General features: G+C 43.9%; 1 protein-coding gene across 3 annotated transcripts in view; it reads left to right on the top strand.

Moving 5' to 3' along the window:
- ACVR2A (activin A receptor type 2A) overlaps positions 1-17,271 on the top strand; it is a 66,172-nt gene that overhangs the window by 21,117 nt on the left and 27,784 nt on the right. The window lies entirely within an intron of this gene.

The following is a 17,271-nucleotide window of genomic DNA, read 5'->3' as shown; positions in this document are numbered from 1 at the left end:
TTCTGTGCCTCTGTGGGTTTATAATGTTGTAAATTGTCACAGCTGTTGCCTCAGGGTTGGAAGATGATGGATTTTTTTTTTGTGGATTTGTCTCTGCCAGGCTCTTGTTGAAGGGTGGATTGTATGAAAACCTTGGCAGAAGGGGAAAACTTTAATGCAAGACACTTTAAATAAAAGAAATTAAATGATTGCTAGTGAGTAGGCAAAATCATAAGGGAGAATGGACCAGAATATAAGCAAAATAAAGCAAGGTAAACAAGGAATAAATTGCTTTTGTATAGAGAGATGTGCATTATCACATAAACATTCTATATGTAGATATGCACCATCTCTTCAGTTTTTAATTCCCCTCTAAAGTGCAAGAGCGAGATAAATATTTTTATAGAAAGAAAATTGAGGGAAAGCTGATTATTTACATTCTCAAGTTATTTTCTAAAGCTAAAGAAAACTGTACAGAAAATCTTTCACTTTATTGCTGTCTGCTGAGTTATGATCAGAAATGCAGAGGAGCAAATCAGAACTTAATTCAATATTTTCAGAATTCCCACTCTGTAGCAGTGATGTAAAATAATTGTTACTGTTCACCAGACTTCCTTACCAATACTTTATTTCATTTTTTTGTCCAGGGAGCTCTGCAAATGTATTTCAAATTACATCAGCTTATTTCAAAGTGAAGAGAACAGCTTTGTAATCAGTGATAAATATCTAATTTAAAGATAATTAAAAACGCTTGTCACATAGAAGCATATGACTTTTAAGTAAAAGTTGTTTCTGCTTGCTTGGGAGGTGATAAGATTGTGGACTAAATGTGATTAATGTTCTTTGCAGATGTTGCTTTATATGCTTAGGCTTTCAAAGTAAAGCAGTCTAGACTGTCTGTCTGCATTCTCCTGCAGCTTTGATCTTGATTAAAACTGGTTCTATTACATTTATCATCTTCCTTTCTCCAATGCCACAAACTCTCTTAACTGTATTTGTTTGGAGAGAAAAGGCTCGGTATCATCTCTTAACTGCTGGAAAAATGGCACATTTCAGCGAGGGGCAGAAATGGCGATTTTGGATCTGGAAAGGCTTTAGGAGTCCTTTGGGTTATTTCAGAAGCAGCAGTGTGGTGCTGGGCAGGAGGGAGCCAGCTGAGCCCTGGCTGGGTTTTCCTGCTCTGGGTGCGGATCTGAGGGGAGGCGCTGCAGCTCTGATGTGATCTGAGGAAATGCTGGAAAAATGGCACATTTGGATACCTTCAGCAAGGGGCAGAAATGGGGATTTTGGATCTGGAAAGGCTTTAGGAGTCCTTGGGGTTATTTCAGAAGCAGCAGTGTGGTGCTGGGCAGGGAGGGAGCCAGCTGAGCCCTGGCTGGGTTTTCCTGCTCTGGGTGCAGATCTGAGGGGAGGCGCTGCAGCTTTGATGTGATCTGAGGCACTCTGGTGCTGCTGTAGGGGGGGCGTATGTGGCCCGAAGCTCAAAGTCCGGCTGCTGAGGGCGAAAGGCCGACGCCCCTCTGCAATTCCTGGCCAGCGCCCCTCGGTGTCTGAGGGCCTCGGGCTGCGCTGGCTGCGCCCGGCTCTCACCGCGGGTATGGCGAGGAACGGAGCTGACCATTTCACCAGGGGTTAAACCTCGGTTTATTGAAGGTGTAGCGGGATCCAACGTGGGGAAACCAACCGGGAAAGTGGCCCCGAATAGGGGGTGAAACAGGAGTATAAAGGAGGGGGGTGGGTACAGGCGGAACTAATCGGGAAAGGTGAGGGGATGAAGTTCACAGAACTGACACTCCATGGAAACCAATAATCAAAAGGTACGGGAGGGGTCCCGGGACCCCAGCCAACCAACACCTCCAGGGGAACGAAGGTTCTGGAAAACCAGGAGGAGTGGGGGGTGATTGACTGAGCCCAGGGAGGAGAAAAGATTCACTAAAAAGGGAAAAAGGGGCAGGAGAAATTATATAACTTGGGTACAGACACAGGGGTAACCATGGTAACCTAACGGACATCAGGGCTGTGGCGGGAAAAACTGGGGGACAAAACCATTTTACACTTAATAGGGGGAAACAATACATAAATTGGGGGAATAACACAAGAAACTTAACAACACACTACAACACTGCTGGTGTGCTGATGTTGCTGCTCTGGAGAGATTTCTGTGCCCCATCCCACCCTCCCAGCCCTGGCCATGCAGCTGCATTGCTTCAGGCTCCTGGCAAGGCTCAAACACAGCCAAGGGCCCAAATAAAGAACATTTTCGGGGTGCCATTTCAGTTCTGTGTGGCAGCAGAGGAGCTGGAGGAGGAGAGTTCCTCACATCTCTGTCAGGGGTTAAATCTGTGCCTGCTCAGGGACATGAGCTGCTCCTCATTTGTGTGCACCAAGAGCTGAAATATTCACATTTATTCCCGTCTTTATTCATTAGGATTGTTTAGGGCCCATCTGAGATCTTGATGTAAAGTGTTTTCTTAAGAAGAACACCCAACATGGAAATTTAAACCATTTTTAAGTGCTTTAGGCAGGTAAGAGAAATAAACCCCACTGTCCTGGATTATTTTTGTATTGATTTGATTCTCATGTTAGACCAGAGCTGATTTGTTTAAAGGAGCTGTTACAGGAGTGGCTGAATTTAATATTTTAATGACAATAAATGTGCTGGGTGGCCAATATTTATGGGCAAGTTTGAAATGAAGGTAAACCTTTAATACCCAAACAATTTGTTGGTCAGTCAGTAAAACATTTTGGGTAGTTCTGTTAAATAAATATTCAAGTTGCATGGGGTTTGTTTTGTATTTCAATTTTTATTGCTGCCTCCACTGAGTGCTTTATTCCAGTCTGTTGGTTAGATTTTAAAAACATATTTGTAGCTTCTAGACCACAGTGGTGTCTTAAATCCAAGTTTGGGAACATGAGCTCATCCAATACACAAAAGGATGGAGAAGTGAGCAGACAATAAGTTAAATAATATTTAGCTGTCAAAAACCACTTGGAAATCCATTACAGGAGGCAGTGAGTTGTGCACTGCTCTGTATTTGGTCATTACTTAATTTTTTCACCTTGATCTTTATGAATTCTAAAACTGTTGTGGCTTTGTTGTGACTTGGTTCTGGATACATTTCCTAACAAACAGTGATGCTCTGTTGGCTTGCATTCCCCATAGCTTGTGTGACTGGTTCCTAAATGAGATTTCATTTCATTAATTAATTTTAAAACGCTTAGATGCTTAAAACCTTTAAAATGTGACTTAATTTTTCATACTTAGAGATATTGCAGGAATAATCTTGAGTTTCTACAAGGTATTTTTGTGCAGTGAAATGAGATAGTGGAGATTGACATCAAATTTATTGTTACTCATAGAGAACTAGAAATAAGAACATTTTGGTCTTTTTTTTTTTTTTAGGTGGATTTTTCCTTGATGTTAGTAGGTTATATATATAAATTACTTGATGTTAGTAGGATATATATATATGTGTATATATATATGTATATATATGTGTATATATATGTATATATATGCATATATATGTATATATTTATATATATATGTATATATATATATATGTAATTTTTTAAGTCCTCTAAATTTTTATTGTAAGAAATTGGGAGATCATTTACAGGTTGTTAGAATTGAACTACAATTCTCTCTAATGAGATGTTTTCTTAAGAAGAACACCCAACATAGAAATTGAAACCATTTTTAAGTGCTTTAGGCAGATAAGAGAAATAAACCCCACTGTCCTGGATTATTTTTGTATTGATTTGATTCTCATGTTAGACCAGAGCTTATTTGCTTAAAGGAGCTGTTACAGGAGTGGCTGAATTTAATGTTTTAATGACAATAAATGTGCTGGGTGGCCAATATGTAGCACATTTTAAAGTCTCTACTACAGATTTATGCTCTGAAAAGAGTTTTAAAATGGTAATTTTAAATTTCTCCCCATTCTAGTCAGTTGTTCTTAAAGTTCTGATAAAAAATACACAGAGAGTTAAGTTTTAATATTAATTTGCTGACTTTAATAACATCCTTTTGATCTTGAAATTCTTGTTTTTTGGATTTGTTCTTTTGGGTGTTGATCTTTTCTGGATACAATTAGTAAAAGTAGTAACATTAGTATTAGTAGTAACATTAGTATTAACAGTAGCATTAGTATTAGTTTAGTAGTAACATTTTTAAGAAGAGGATGAGTGGATAGCAAAATCAGCTTCATGAGAATCCATAAAGACTCGAAAAATTGAACAGAAAACCAGTTTTTTATTGAGGTGTATGGAGAACTTGCTGTTCCATTGGTGTTTTCTTCTTCTGAATCTTATAAATAAAATAAATGATATTTTTTCTAGTTTGCTGGTCACTTAGATCCAAATTTGTTGTCTGTAAAACCAATACTAATAGTGACTTTTAGTGAAATCTGTCAGTTCTCATTCCTGAGGGGAGCTGGCTTGGAGTGGCTTTGGAGCATGGCAAGGTGATGATGGGGCTTAAAAATGCTGAATATTTAAATAAGGAGTGAAAACATTTGCTTAACGAAGCCTCCATAAGGAAGTTGCACTGAATTTCCCTTAACCCATTGAAAACAAGTCCAGAATAAGAAACTTGAGACAAAAAAAGTCTCAGTCCTGTTTTGTTGCCTCCCTGAGGGAGCTGCTGGGGCTGAGCCCTGTGCTGTGTTTGGAGCTGGCTCTGGCTGTAAACAGGGCCCTTTCCAGCTCCAGAAATGGGATTTTTCACTTAATCTGCAGATTACAGTCTGGCAAAATGAGGCAGCCTGAGAGGGGACAAAGAAAATCCATTTCAAGTGACAAGTGACAGCCACTTTAGCTGGAGGTAAAGAGACAGTTGTGTTGGGTTCTTACAATGTGATCAACACTGATTTCAGAGCGTGAGGACACAAATTTTAAAACTCTTCCAGTGCAGACAAGGTTTGGAGCTTGATCTCAACAGGAGTGGACAGTAGGAATGGAATGAAGCAGGCCCAGTGAAGTTTGGGGTTATGAAGATGTTTTTGCTTTAGGAGCAGAGTTCAGCAGTCACAAACACATCAGCATTTTTATTCTGATAGGTGTTTACTCACATGTGCAGGCTGACATTTATTGAAGGAATCACTTCCACTCATTTGTGGCTGTTTGAGGCTGCACAGCCCAGTTGGGTTTTTGGTTCCAAATGCTTTTCAGACTGGGCAGACCCACGAGCTGCCAATGCCATCCTTTAGTGATGCAGAGATCCCAAAGTGCTTCTGTGGGAGTGTTTCCCACAAACAAACCCAATACCCACCCTGAGAAACCCTTGGGAATGGCTGAGTCCTGCCTGGAGTTCTGCAAAGGGTGTGAGCAGGATGGGCTTGGGAAATCCTGGTGGGATGAGGTGGGGAAATGAAAATGGAAATGGAAACACAAAGCCGCAGGACCATGGGCTGTGTGGAGTCAGGGCTGAAGCTCAGTGGGACAATTCTCCATCAATCATTTGGAGAGTTGGAAGAGGAGAGGTGAGCAAAGTTCCCAGCTCAGTGGAGCAGAAACATTGAAAGGTTTGAGTTTCCCAGCACTGAGTTCTGCCTGTTCCCCTGCACTCCCCCTGTTTGCCTGCAGCTCCCAGGTAATCCCTGGGTGTGTTTACACAAATGTGGGTCCTGTCTCTCCTCCTTTGAGCTGCCATCTGGCCAAGGGCAGCTGGAGCTTGTCTGGCTGGCCACTGACCACCCAGCTCCTGCCCATGAGCTCAGCACTGGGAAAAAAGGAAAAACATACAGCTGATGCTTTAAAAAGTAAAAAAAACCCAACAAAACAAACAACAAAACTGGTTGTAAGTATGTTTAGACTGGGGTTTTGGTTGTAACCACAGGAAAAGAAAGAGAAGTTTAGCAATGGCTAAAGAATTAGAATGTAAATAAGAAGCTTGATCAGCACATGGAGGAGAACTGGGTGGTGTTTTTGCTTGCAATAGCACCGAGTGGGACACGACACCCACAGGGAGATTTGCTGGAGAGCTGAGTTGAAGGCAGAATCACACTGGTCCTGTTGTCTTTTAAATAGTTACATAAGGTCCTGTAAGACAGAAAAAGAAGTGGGGGTTGGATATATCATGTGGAGGAAACATCAAATGTGGAGTTGGATGCTTGCCTCTTAGATGTCTTGACTGTGTTTTTGTTTGACTTGGTGTGTGGTTCTGTTTGCTTTGCAGTCAAACTGGTACATTTGCATTGTGCTTGGCTGATTTGGGAGGCAAAAGGTAGAATATTTTCTTGTAATTAGGCTGAAGGAACTCTGCTGGGTGTGTCTTTGAGGGGTCAGGGGGGAGTCTGGGGAGAGGAGACTCCTTTGCCTTTGGAAATGCAGGTGGAATATTGACACTGATCCTGTTGAGCCTCTGGAAGGTGGGTGAAACAAACAGGACAGGAGGAGGGCTGGAGAAAATGTCATTTCCTGATCCTCTCTCTCAGCCTAAGCAGGGAATGAAATTTGAAGACAGCTAAAATTGACAGCTAAAATGAAGCTTTCCCAATGCTTGTTAATGAAGCGATTAATATGTCCAAATATCCCATCTCCATGAGGCTGCAGGAATTTCAACCCTCCATTGGAGAAAATTCCAAATGTTTTATAGCTCACAAGTTCTCGGGAAGTTTTGTAGCTCAGAGAAGAACCTCCACAAACAGCAACCCCAGAAAGGATCATTTTGATCCAAAACCCAGCTGAGAGGAGCTCCCATGGGTGCTGCTGTGGGACTGAGATCAGAGCCCAGCTCTGACAGGGATCTGAGATCATTCCTGGGAAACTCCCTGGCAGCTCCCAAAATAGAACTGCTGCTCTTGCCTCTCAGCCCTGAGAGGGATTCGTCATTCCTGGTGCGTCTGTGTGTCCTTGGGTGCTTTGTTCAGTGCTTTGGTGCTGAAGGGCCTCTTTTGGGGTTTGTGGGAATCCATAAAGTTAGAGGGTTTTTAGGAAATGGTTAAAAAAGAGTATTTAGGCCTCAGGATGTGGCCCGAAGTTCTGTTACAGCAGAAAAGTTTCCCAAGCAGTAGACGTGACAAATAACAATAGGACTCTGTAGATGTGGCTTTAGGATGGCAACAAGTTTATTTAATGTATATCTTTAGAAGGTTACTGTGAATAGAGCTCTGTTCTTTGTCTTTTATGAACCAGTCTTTGTTTTAACTACTCTTACGTATGTTTTATAAGATTGGATGGAAAGCTTGTCAATATGTCTTGTTTTGGTGTGATTGGCTGAAATCTAAACTGAGATGGTTTTATGTCATTCCGTTTTACCCCACCTTCGGGGACATTTTCCTTTAGGCCAGCATGCTGTTAACATCTAACAATGTTCTGAGGCTGATGTACTAATAAACAAAAAAGGCTGGTCTGAATTTGTCCAGTGTGGTCCATATTTGGACTTTTTGCCGCGGCAAGTGGGTTCCTCTCTTAAGACGTGGGTTCCTGAAACCATTGGATCTATAGCTACCCTGGTGCTCCGGCATTTTGGTGCCCCGTGTGAGGTAATAACAGCATTCCAGCACTCTGGGTGGGAATGGTGGCACTAATCCCTCAGGAGGAGCTGATCCCTCCTGGATAATCAGAGTGCAAATTTTAATGTCAAATCAATCAAGATCTCTCATTATTATTATTCTTTGTGTTTGGGGTTTTGCACTGAGGAGAGAAGGATAATTCAAACTGGAAACTGGGTATTTCTGTTCTGCCTGTTTGATTATTCTTAGTTTTTTAGAGATGGGGCAGCTGAGAGGCATTTTAAAAGATTTTATTCTATTATCAGATGAAGAGTGAGACATAAGAGATGTAAAACTCAGTGACAGTGGTCACAAGGGTTGCAGGATGAAGGGAGAGGTGAGAATGTTGACATGTTCAGAAGGCTTGATTCATTATTTTATGATATATATTACATTATAACTATACTAAAAAGAAATAGGAAAAGTTCTCAGAAGCTGGCTAAGCTAAGAATAGAAAAGAATGAATAACAAAGGGCTGTGTCTCAGCAGAGAGCAAGAGCAGCTCTGCTGTGAGTGGTCAGTAAATCCAAACATCCACAGGAGCCCAATCCCAGACCCACCTGTAGCATCCCACAGCAGATAACCATTGGTTACATTTTGTTCCTGGGACCTCTGAGCTTCTCAGGAGGGAGAAAAATCCCAAGAAAGAAATTTTCACAAAAGATGTCTGTGACAAAACTCAATGCCATTCTATCAAACACCAACCTATTTCTTCACAGAATCACAGAAATTCTGGTTTGGAAGAGACCTTTAAGATCATTGAGTCCAACCCATGTTCTAAAACCTCAACTAGATCATGGCACCAAGTGCCACATCCAGGCTTTTTTTTTAAACTCTTCAAGGGATGGCAACTCCATCACCTCCCTGGGTAGATGATTCCTGTATTTCTTGTTACTGTTTGGCCCTATTCTATTTTTTCCACCATCTAAATCTTGTAAAATCCAAACTTTTCAGTTTTGAGCCCTGTTTTACTGATACTGGAATATTGTACCCATCTGGTAATCACGCCAGGAAGGGGACACTGGCCCAGCAGTGACCAAAAGCCACCAACACCTGAGATGAGAGCAGCTCCAGGCCGTGCCCTAAAGCTTTTTGGGAGCTTTGGAGCTTTCCCTGCAGAGCTCAGAGGCTGTGGCTGGGAGGTGCTGGTGCTGCTCACACCTCACACCGTGTTGGAACCTGCAAACATCAGCCTGAGTTGTGCTGGGTTCCCTTGAATCAGGGGGAATGTTCTAAAAAACCTCATGTTCTAAAACCTCATGTTCTAAAACCTCAACTAGATCATGGCACCAAGTGCCACATCCAGGCTTTTTTTTTTAAACTCTTCAATGGATGGCGACTCCACCACCTCCCTGGGTAGATGATTCCTGTATTTCTTGTTACTGTTTGGCCCTGTTCTATTTTTTCCACCAAACTCTTCAGTTTTGAGCCCTGTTTTGCTGCTACTGGAATATTGTACCCATCTGGAAATCACACCAGGAAGGGGACATTGGCCCAGCAGTGACCAAAACACACGAACACCTGAGATGAGAGCAGCTCCAGGCTGTGCCCCAAAGTTTTTGGGGAGCTTTGGAGCTTTCCCTGCAGAGCTCAGAGGCCGTGGCTGGGAGGTGCTGGTGCTGCTCACACCTCACACCGGGTTGGAACCTGCAAACATCAGCCTGAGTTGTGCTGGGTTCCCTTGAATCAGGGGGAATGTTCTAAAACCTCATGTTCTAAAACCTCAACTAGATCATGGCACCAAGTGCCACATCCAGGCTTTTTTTTTTAAACTCTTCAAGGGATGGCGACTCCAGCACCTCCCTGGGTAGATGATTCCAGTATTTCTTGTTACTGTTTGGCCCTATTTTATTTTTTCCACCATCTGATTCTTGTAAAATTCAATCTCTTCAGTTCTGAGCCCTGTTTTACTGATACTGGAATATTGTACCCATCTGGAAATCACGCCAGGAAGGGGACATTGGCCCAGCAGTGACCAAAAGCCACCAGCACCTGAGATGAGAGCAGCTCCAGGCTGTGCCCCAAAGCTTTTGGGAGCTTTGGAGCTTTCCCTGCAGAGCTCAGAGGCCGTGGCTGGGAGGTGTTGGTGCTGCTCACACCTCACACCGGGTTGGAACCTGCAAACATCAGCCTGAGTTGTGCTGGGTTCCCTTGAAGGCAGGGGGAATGTTCTAAAACCTCATGTTCTAAAACCTCAACTAGATCATGGCACCAAGTGCCACATCCAGTCTTCTTTTTTTAAACTCTTCAAGGGATGGCGACTCCACCACCTCCCTGGGTAGATGATTCCAGTATTTCTTGTTACTGTTTGGCCCTATTCTATTTTTTCCACCATCTAAATCTTGTAAAATTCAAACTTTTCAGTTTTGAGCCCTGTTTTACTGCTATTGGAATATTGTACCCATCTGGTAATCACACCAGGAAGGGGACATTGGCCCAGCAGTGACCAAAACACACGAACACCTGAGATGAGAGCAGCTCCAGGCTGTGCCCCAAAGCTTTTGGGAGCTTTGGAGCTTTCCCTGCAGAGCTGAGTAGGCCATGGCTGGGAGGTGCTGGTGCTGCTCACACCTCACACCGGGTTGGAACCTGCAAACATCAGCCTGAGTTGTGCTGGGTTCCCTTGAAGGCAGGGGGAATGTTCTGAAACCTCATGTTCTAAAACCTCATGTTCTAAAACCTCATGTTCTAAAACCTCAACTAGATCATGGCACCAAGTGCCGCATCCAGGCTTTTCTTAAACTCTTCGAGGGATGGCGACTCCACCACCTCCCTGGGTAGATGATTCCAGTATTTCTTGTTACTCTTTGGCCCTATTCTATTTTTTCCACCAAACTCTTCAGTTTTGAGCCCTGTTTTACTGCTATTGGAATATTGTACCCATCTGGTAATCACACCAGGAAGGGGACATTGGCCCAGCAGTGACCAAAAGGCACCAACACCTGAGATGAGAGCAGCTCCAGGCCGTGCCCCAAAGCTTTTGGGAGCTTTGGAGCTTTTCCTGCAGAGCTGAGCAGGCCGTGGCTGGGAGGTGCTGGTGCTGGTGCTGCTCACACTGTGTTGGAACCTGCAAACATCAGCCTGTGTTGTGCTGGGTTCCCTTGAAGTCAGGGGGAATGTTCTAAAACCTCATGTTCTAAAACCTCAACTAGATCATGGCACCAAGTGCCACATACAGGCTTTTTTTTTTAAACTCTTCAAGGGATGACGACTCCACCACCTCCCTGGGTAGATGATTCCAGTATTTCTTGTTACTGTTTGGCCCTATTCTATTTTTTCCACCATCTGATTCTTGTAAAATTCAAACTTTTCAGTTTTGAGCCCTGTTTTACTGCTATTGGAATATTGTCCCCATCTGGGAATCACACCAGGAAGGGGACATTGGCCCAGCAGTGACCAAAAGGCACCAACACCTGAGATGAGAGCAGCTCCAGGCCGTGCCCCAAAGCTTTTTGGGAGCTTTGGAGCTTTCCCTGCAGAGCTGAGCAGGCCATGGCTGGGAGGTGCTGGTGCTGCTCACACCTCACTGATGTTTGTTGGAACCTGCAAACATCAGCCTGAGTTGTGCTGTGTTCCCTTGAATCAGGGGGAATGTTCTAAAACCTCATGTTCTAAAACCTCAACTAGATCATGGCACCAAGTGCCACATCCAGGCTTTTTTTTTTAAACTCTTCAAGGGATGGCGACTCCACCACCTCCCTGGGTAGATGATTCCAGTATTTCTTGTTACTGTTTGGCCCTATTCTATTTTTTCCACCAAACTCTTCCGTTTTGAGCCCTGTTTTACTGCTACTGGAATATTGTACCCATCTGGAAATCACACCAGGAAGGGGACATTGGCCCAGCAGTGACCAAAAGGCACCAACACCTGAGATGAGAGCAGCTCCAGGCTGTGCCCCAAAGCTTTTGGGAGCTTTGGAGCTTTCCCTGCAGAGCTCAGAGGCCGTGGCTGGGAGGTGCTGGTGCTGCTCACACCTCACTGATGTTTGTTGGAACCTGCAAACATCAGCCTGAGTTGTGCTGGGTTCCCTTGAAGGCAGGGGGAATGTTCTAAAACCTCATGTTCTAAAACCTCAACTAGATCATGGATGGCACCAAGTGCCACATCCAGGCTTTTTTTTTTAAACTCTTCGAGGGATGGCGACTCCACCACCTCCCTGGGTAGATGATTCCAGTATTTCTTGTTACTGTTTGGCCCTATTCTATTTTTTCCACCATCTAAATCTTGTAAAATTCAAACTTTTCCGTTTTGAGCCCTGTTTTACTGCTATTGGAATATTGTACCCATTTGGTAATCACACCAGGAAGGGGACATTGGCCCAGCAGTGACCAAAAGCCACCAACACCTGAGATGAGAGCAGCTTCAGGCCGTGCCCCAAAGCTTTTGGGAGCTTTGGAGCTTTCCCTGCAGAGCTGAGCAGGCCATGGCTGGGAGGTGCTGGTGCTGCTCACACCTCACTGATGTTTGTTGGAACCTGCAAACATCAGCCTGTGTTCCCTTGAAGGCAGGGGGAATGTTCTAAAAAACCTCATGTTCTAAAACCTCATGTTCTAAAACCTCATGTTCTAAAACCTCATGTTCTAAAACCTCAACTAGATCATGGCACCAAGTGCCACATCCAGGCTTTTCTTAAACTCTTCGAGGGATGGCGACTCCACCACCTCCCTGAGTAGATGATTCCTGTATTTCTTGTTACTGTTTGGCCCTGTTCTATTTTTTCCACCAAACTCTTCAGTTCTGAGCCCTGTTTTGCTGCTACTGGAATATTGTACCCATCTGGAAATCACACCAGGAAGGGGACATTGGCCCAGCAGTGACCAAAAGGCACCAACACCTGAGATGAGAGCAGCTCCAGGCCGTGCCCCAAAGCTTTTGGGGAGCTTTGGAGCTTTCCCTGCAGAGCTCAGAGGCCGTGGCTGGGAGGTGCTGGTGCTGCTCACACCTCACACCGGGTTGGAACCTGCAAACATCAGCCTGAGTTGTGCTGGGTTCCTTTGAAGGCAGGAGGAATGTTCTAAAACCTCAACTAGATCATGGCACCAAGTGCCAGATCCAGTCTTTTTTTTAAAACTCTTTGAGGGATGGCGACTCCACCACCTCCCTGGGTAGATGATTCCAGTATTTCTTGTTACTGTTTGGCCCTATTCTATTTTTTCCACCAAACTTTTCAGTTTTGAGCCCTGTTTTACTGCTACTGGAATATTGTACCCATCTGGAAATCACACCAGGAAGGGGACATTGGCCCAGCAGTGACCAAAAGCCACCAACACCTGAGATGAGAGCAGCTCCAGGCCGTGCCCCTTGAATTTCTGCCTTTGAATTTCTGCCTAAACAACAGAGGTGCCCACTGAGGCTTTTTCTCCATTTTCTGCCACGTGCTGTGCTCTGAAAGCATTCTGGAAAACTTGGCCACAGAAATCTAGGGGTTTTCCCACTTCCTGAAATCCAGGTTTAAATAACATATTTGGAAGTAGAAGGCAGAAAATGGAAGTTCTTTACAAAATCCCATTACAGCATTATTAATTTCTCCTGTCAGTGGCACAAACTGCTGGGAGGGAACACATAGGAAAAATAATCCCGTTTTTTTTTGTTTTTCCTTCAGCAAGAGCACCATGCAAATCAACCCAAGATATATCTATATATGTAAAATAACATCATCAAGTGGTTAGAGCAGCTGATTTATTTTCCATACTGTAAGTCCAGAAGACTCAGAATAAAAAAAAATGGGGTTTTTTTGGTTACTGACCACCAAGGGGTTTTTAACAATACAGATATTATTCCTCTCACCTTCCCCCTGTTCACTGTCAGTTCTGGTCCCTGGTTTAGGTGACATCATCCTCCATGGTTTCCACTCTGCTGTAGAGCCTTTGGCTTGATCATCCTTCAGTTTTCCAGCACTTTATTCTTCTCTCCTTCTTTTTCAGAAGTGTTATCTCAGCTACAGAATTTCATACTTCCATGGCAGGCTCATCCTTACAAATTTTCCATTTTGAAAAGGTGTGAACTGCAAAAAAAAATTGAAATATTTTCCAAGTATATGATGAGATATCTTAGCAAATACAGATTTCCTGTTGCTCCCCCCACTCCAATCCTGCAGAAAAATGCAGCTCTTGCTATACAAAACTACACTAAAACTTACCAAGTTTGCCTTTGTTCAAGTTGCAAACTCATTTCTTTTTAAAGACTATTTTAGAAAAAGAAAGCAGCTTTGTGGACCATCAGGTTAATCTTTAAATTTGGAATATTCACGGGCAGGTGATTTGTTACCTCACTGCCTTGTTTATCTTTTTTGCAGTTCTTGCCTTGCCTGAATTAATTGCTGCTGTGTTTGGATTTAATGAATGTGCTTTGGCTCTGCTCATCTGAAGTACAGTCCTTGTGTGACCTGGGAGCATTGAGAACTGTGATAATGGCACTAATATTAGTCTAAAAATCAACAAAATCAGTTTGGGGACATGGTGGCATGGAAAAGGAGGACAGAATCCTTTCTCTTGGAACTCACTTTGCTTTATTAGGTTGGAAATAACTTCTTTCTTCTTCCTTTGAGGAACATTCCCCTGGGTGTTATCAGAAAAAATAGAGAATGATAAAACCCTGCTTCCTGCTGCAGGAACATCAAAGCTGGGCTTTTTCAGTGTGTATTTGTAGTCTGTTCTTAGATATATTTGTGGGGCTAGGAAGTGTTTGAGATCACTGTGGAAACAAATAGAATAACACACATGGGCAAGCACTTGCAAAAGGCACCTGTGCAGCAGCTGAAGGTTTTTTGTGTGAGGTGTTAATTCTATTTATGCTGCATTTTCTGTTCCTTTCTGCTCCTCTGGAACAGCGTGTTACAATTCTGGTATTTTGGTGAATGGGCCATTCTGTCTATAAGTTACTCAGTCCCTGTGGTGCTCTGCTGATTTATTCTAATAAACTGCTCCATTCCTTGTATTTCAGTACTTAGAGAGTTCAAATTCATCTCCAATATATCACAATTCAAGTAACCTTTTGTTACAGGCAGAGGTATCTGCCAGACTGAACCTCACCCTCCAGTTCTTTTATATATTGTACATTTTCTAGGGAATAGCAAAAAAAAAAGTGTCCTTGGCACCATTAAACTAATCTTTGCAAGCTTTTCATCAATTTTCATGACTTCAGCTTGAAAATGTTGTTACATTTCATGCAGCAGTGAGAGATCACAGATTGAGCTCCCTTTGCCCTTTGTGTCTTTCCGTGGTGTCACCAAGTGATCACGCAGCAGAGCAGGGCTGGGAGCGAGGGGAGGACGTGGGAAGTGTTGAAGTCTTCCCTGGGAAGGGAGGGACAGGATCATTCTCACATCTCAGATGAGGAATCAGCAAACATTCCTGCAGCACAGCCCATGGCTGGCGCTGCTCTGGTTGGGTTTGGTGGGTAAAGCTGTGATCAGCTCCCAGGAGTTTCTGTCCTGGTTTTGGTGATACCTGTAAAGACAATTCCTGTTCCATCCAGCTCCTTTCCCAGTGCTCCTTCCTGAATGAGGCCGTGTCAGTCCTTAGGAGCTGTGCAGTTTGCCCCTTTTTCATGAAAAACTGGTGGATGTTTTCAGTCATTCAGTCTCTGTTTGAGAAATGGCAGCCAGTGCTTCCAGCTCCTCCTGGGGTGAGGTTTTCCAGGCTGCTCTTGAGCTGTCTGATGGAATTGCTCCCAGTTCTGCTGTTTCCTGTATTAAGACTGGTTCAGAAGTTCAAATGTTGGTTTTGTTCCCCCAGTGCAGCTGTGGTGGATGGACAGAGTGTGAGGGATGGGAATGCACAGATATCCAGTGGGATCCAATGTGCCCTAACTCAACTCAATTCTGTGTTTAATGCCCTTTCCTTTCCCAATGTGTTTTCCCCCCAAGCTTTCAGACCTCATGTTCCATCCACTGCTGGAGTTTGGTTTTTTTCAGCAGCACCATGTGCCCTGCAAATATCAGGGATTTATTCTGAATTTCACAATCTCTGCTCAGTTGTCTTTTTGAGATTCAGGGATTGGTTTCTGAGGACCCTGCAGTTCCCTGTGCACTCAGAACGGACACAGCAGTTCCATTAGAGACCTGCTCTGCCTGATAAATTCACTTTATTGCAAATGCCAGCTGCCTTGTCCCCTGGGAGCTCCATCCCTGTGCAGGGGGTGCCAGAGCTGGAAGCAGATGGGCTCAGGGCTGCCTTCTTTCTTTGCTTCCCCTTCTCCTTTTGCCTTGCTTCCAGCACATCCCTGCTTTTCTGCTTTGAAGGATTAATCCAGGGCTGCCCAAGCCTGGCCAGAGCCATTGCAGGTGCCTGCTCAGGTGAGAAACCCCAACCAGATCCAAGGTCATGAAACCAACAGTGACTGCTGCCAGTCACTGACTGCAGCATCCATGGATGACAAAATAGATGGGTAAGAAAACCTGAAAGAAAGAAGACAGGAACAAAGAGAATATTTATGCAAAGTTAGTTTGACTGCAGTTGCTGAATTTTATAAATTTCAGCTTGTCTGTGGTCCTTCAAAGCTGGGCTTGGCAGCAGGAGAAAAGCAATGGCACGTGTGAGAGAAATCCAGGACTTCTGCTTTATTGCACTGACAGAACCAAATTGTTCAATCTGTTGCCTCATCTGTTTCTTGCCATAGCTGAGAGCTGTAAAGGTCAGGCCGTGGCAGCACAAGGAATTTAATGGTTCCCAGCTGGCTCTGCCCCTCTGCCATTGATCCTCCAGCTCCTGCCTATTTTGGGAACACGGGCAGAGCAAGGTGGGTGCTCAGGATGGGCAGTGCTGGGCTCAGCTCTGGCTCCCTGTGCTGCTCTCCCAAGGCTCAGGTGGGAATAATCCTCATTCTGCTCAGGAGTGGCTGCTGGCTCACATTTGTAGTGAGTGATGCAAATAAATACGTCAAAAACTGCTGAGGGAAACCTTTTGTCTCCAGTGTGGTCTTCAGTGTGCTGGGCAATGGAATGTCTTAAAAATTCTGAATGTACAGATAAATACAGGCAAAGTGCCTTGGCATCCTCCTGAGCCTTCCTCAGTGGATCCTCTGGTTCTCCAGCTCCTCCATCTCCATTTTCCCATGGTTTTGGTACATGTGAAATGGTGGAGCTCCCATGGAGGTGAATGGCACGCTCTGGGCAGTGTCTGACAAGAGAATAAAAGAAATAAAAGGAGAATAAGAGAAATAAAAGGCAGTTCTTACTCCCTGCCTGGCTTCTGTTAACAGTCTTGCTTCCCACCAGCCCTTCACCTTTACAGAAGCACCTCATGGGTGCTTTTCATCCCATTCACTCTGAAGGGATCTCCACCAGAATCCAGAAAGTTCCTAGATGGGCCCTAAATGCTCTTTAAGGTCCTTTCCAACCCACACCACTCTGGGATTCTGTAACACTTTCCCCCAAACACTTCTTGGCTTTTTGGGCTTTCTGAGATGAACTCCCTGCTCTTTTGGCTCCTGTAATAAGATAAGAAGCACAAATGCCTTTTGGTGAATTTTCCTGGCTAAAGCTCCTGGTTTGGTGAATATTTTAATTAAATCTTCCCAGCTCAGCATTCTAAATTTTCTCTGCTATTGCTATTCATGGAGAAGTATTGCCATGACTTGTTCTTCATTTCTGCAAATCTCGCTAAGTTATGCAAGTCACTGTTTGACTTCACAGAAGATCTTTGTTTTATGTTTCAACACTTGGAACGCTGCTGAACTTTGCGTGTTTTCTCTCTTTATTAAAAAGGAGGGAGAGAGGGCACATTGCTACGTGCAGTAAATGATATTTTTATACAACCTGTGCCTGATCCTGCAGAATTCCATTGAATTGTGCTT

The sequence above is a fragment of the Zonotrichia albicollis genome, chromosome 10 (genome assembly GCF_047830755.1).
Source record: "Zonotrichia albicollis isolate bZonAlb1 chromosome 10, bZonAlb1.hap1, whole genome shotgun sequence".
Classification (NCBI taxonomy): Eukaryota; Metazoa; Chordata; class Aves; order Passeriformes; family Passerellidae; genus Zonotrichia; species Zonotrichia albicollis.
Note: the sequence above shows the minus strand (reverse complement) of the source record. Positions and strands in the feature narration are given on the sequence as shown.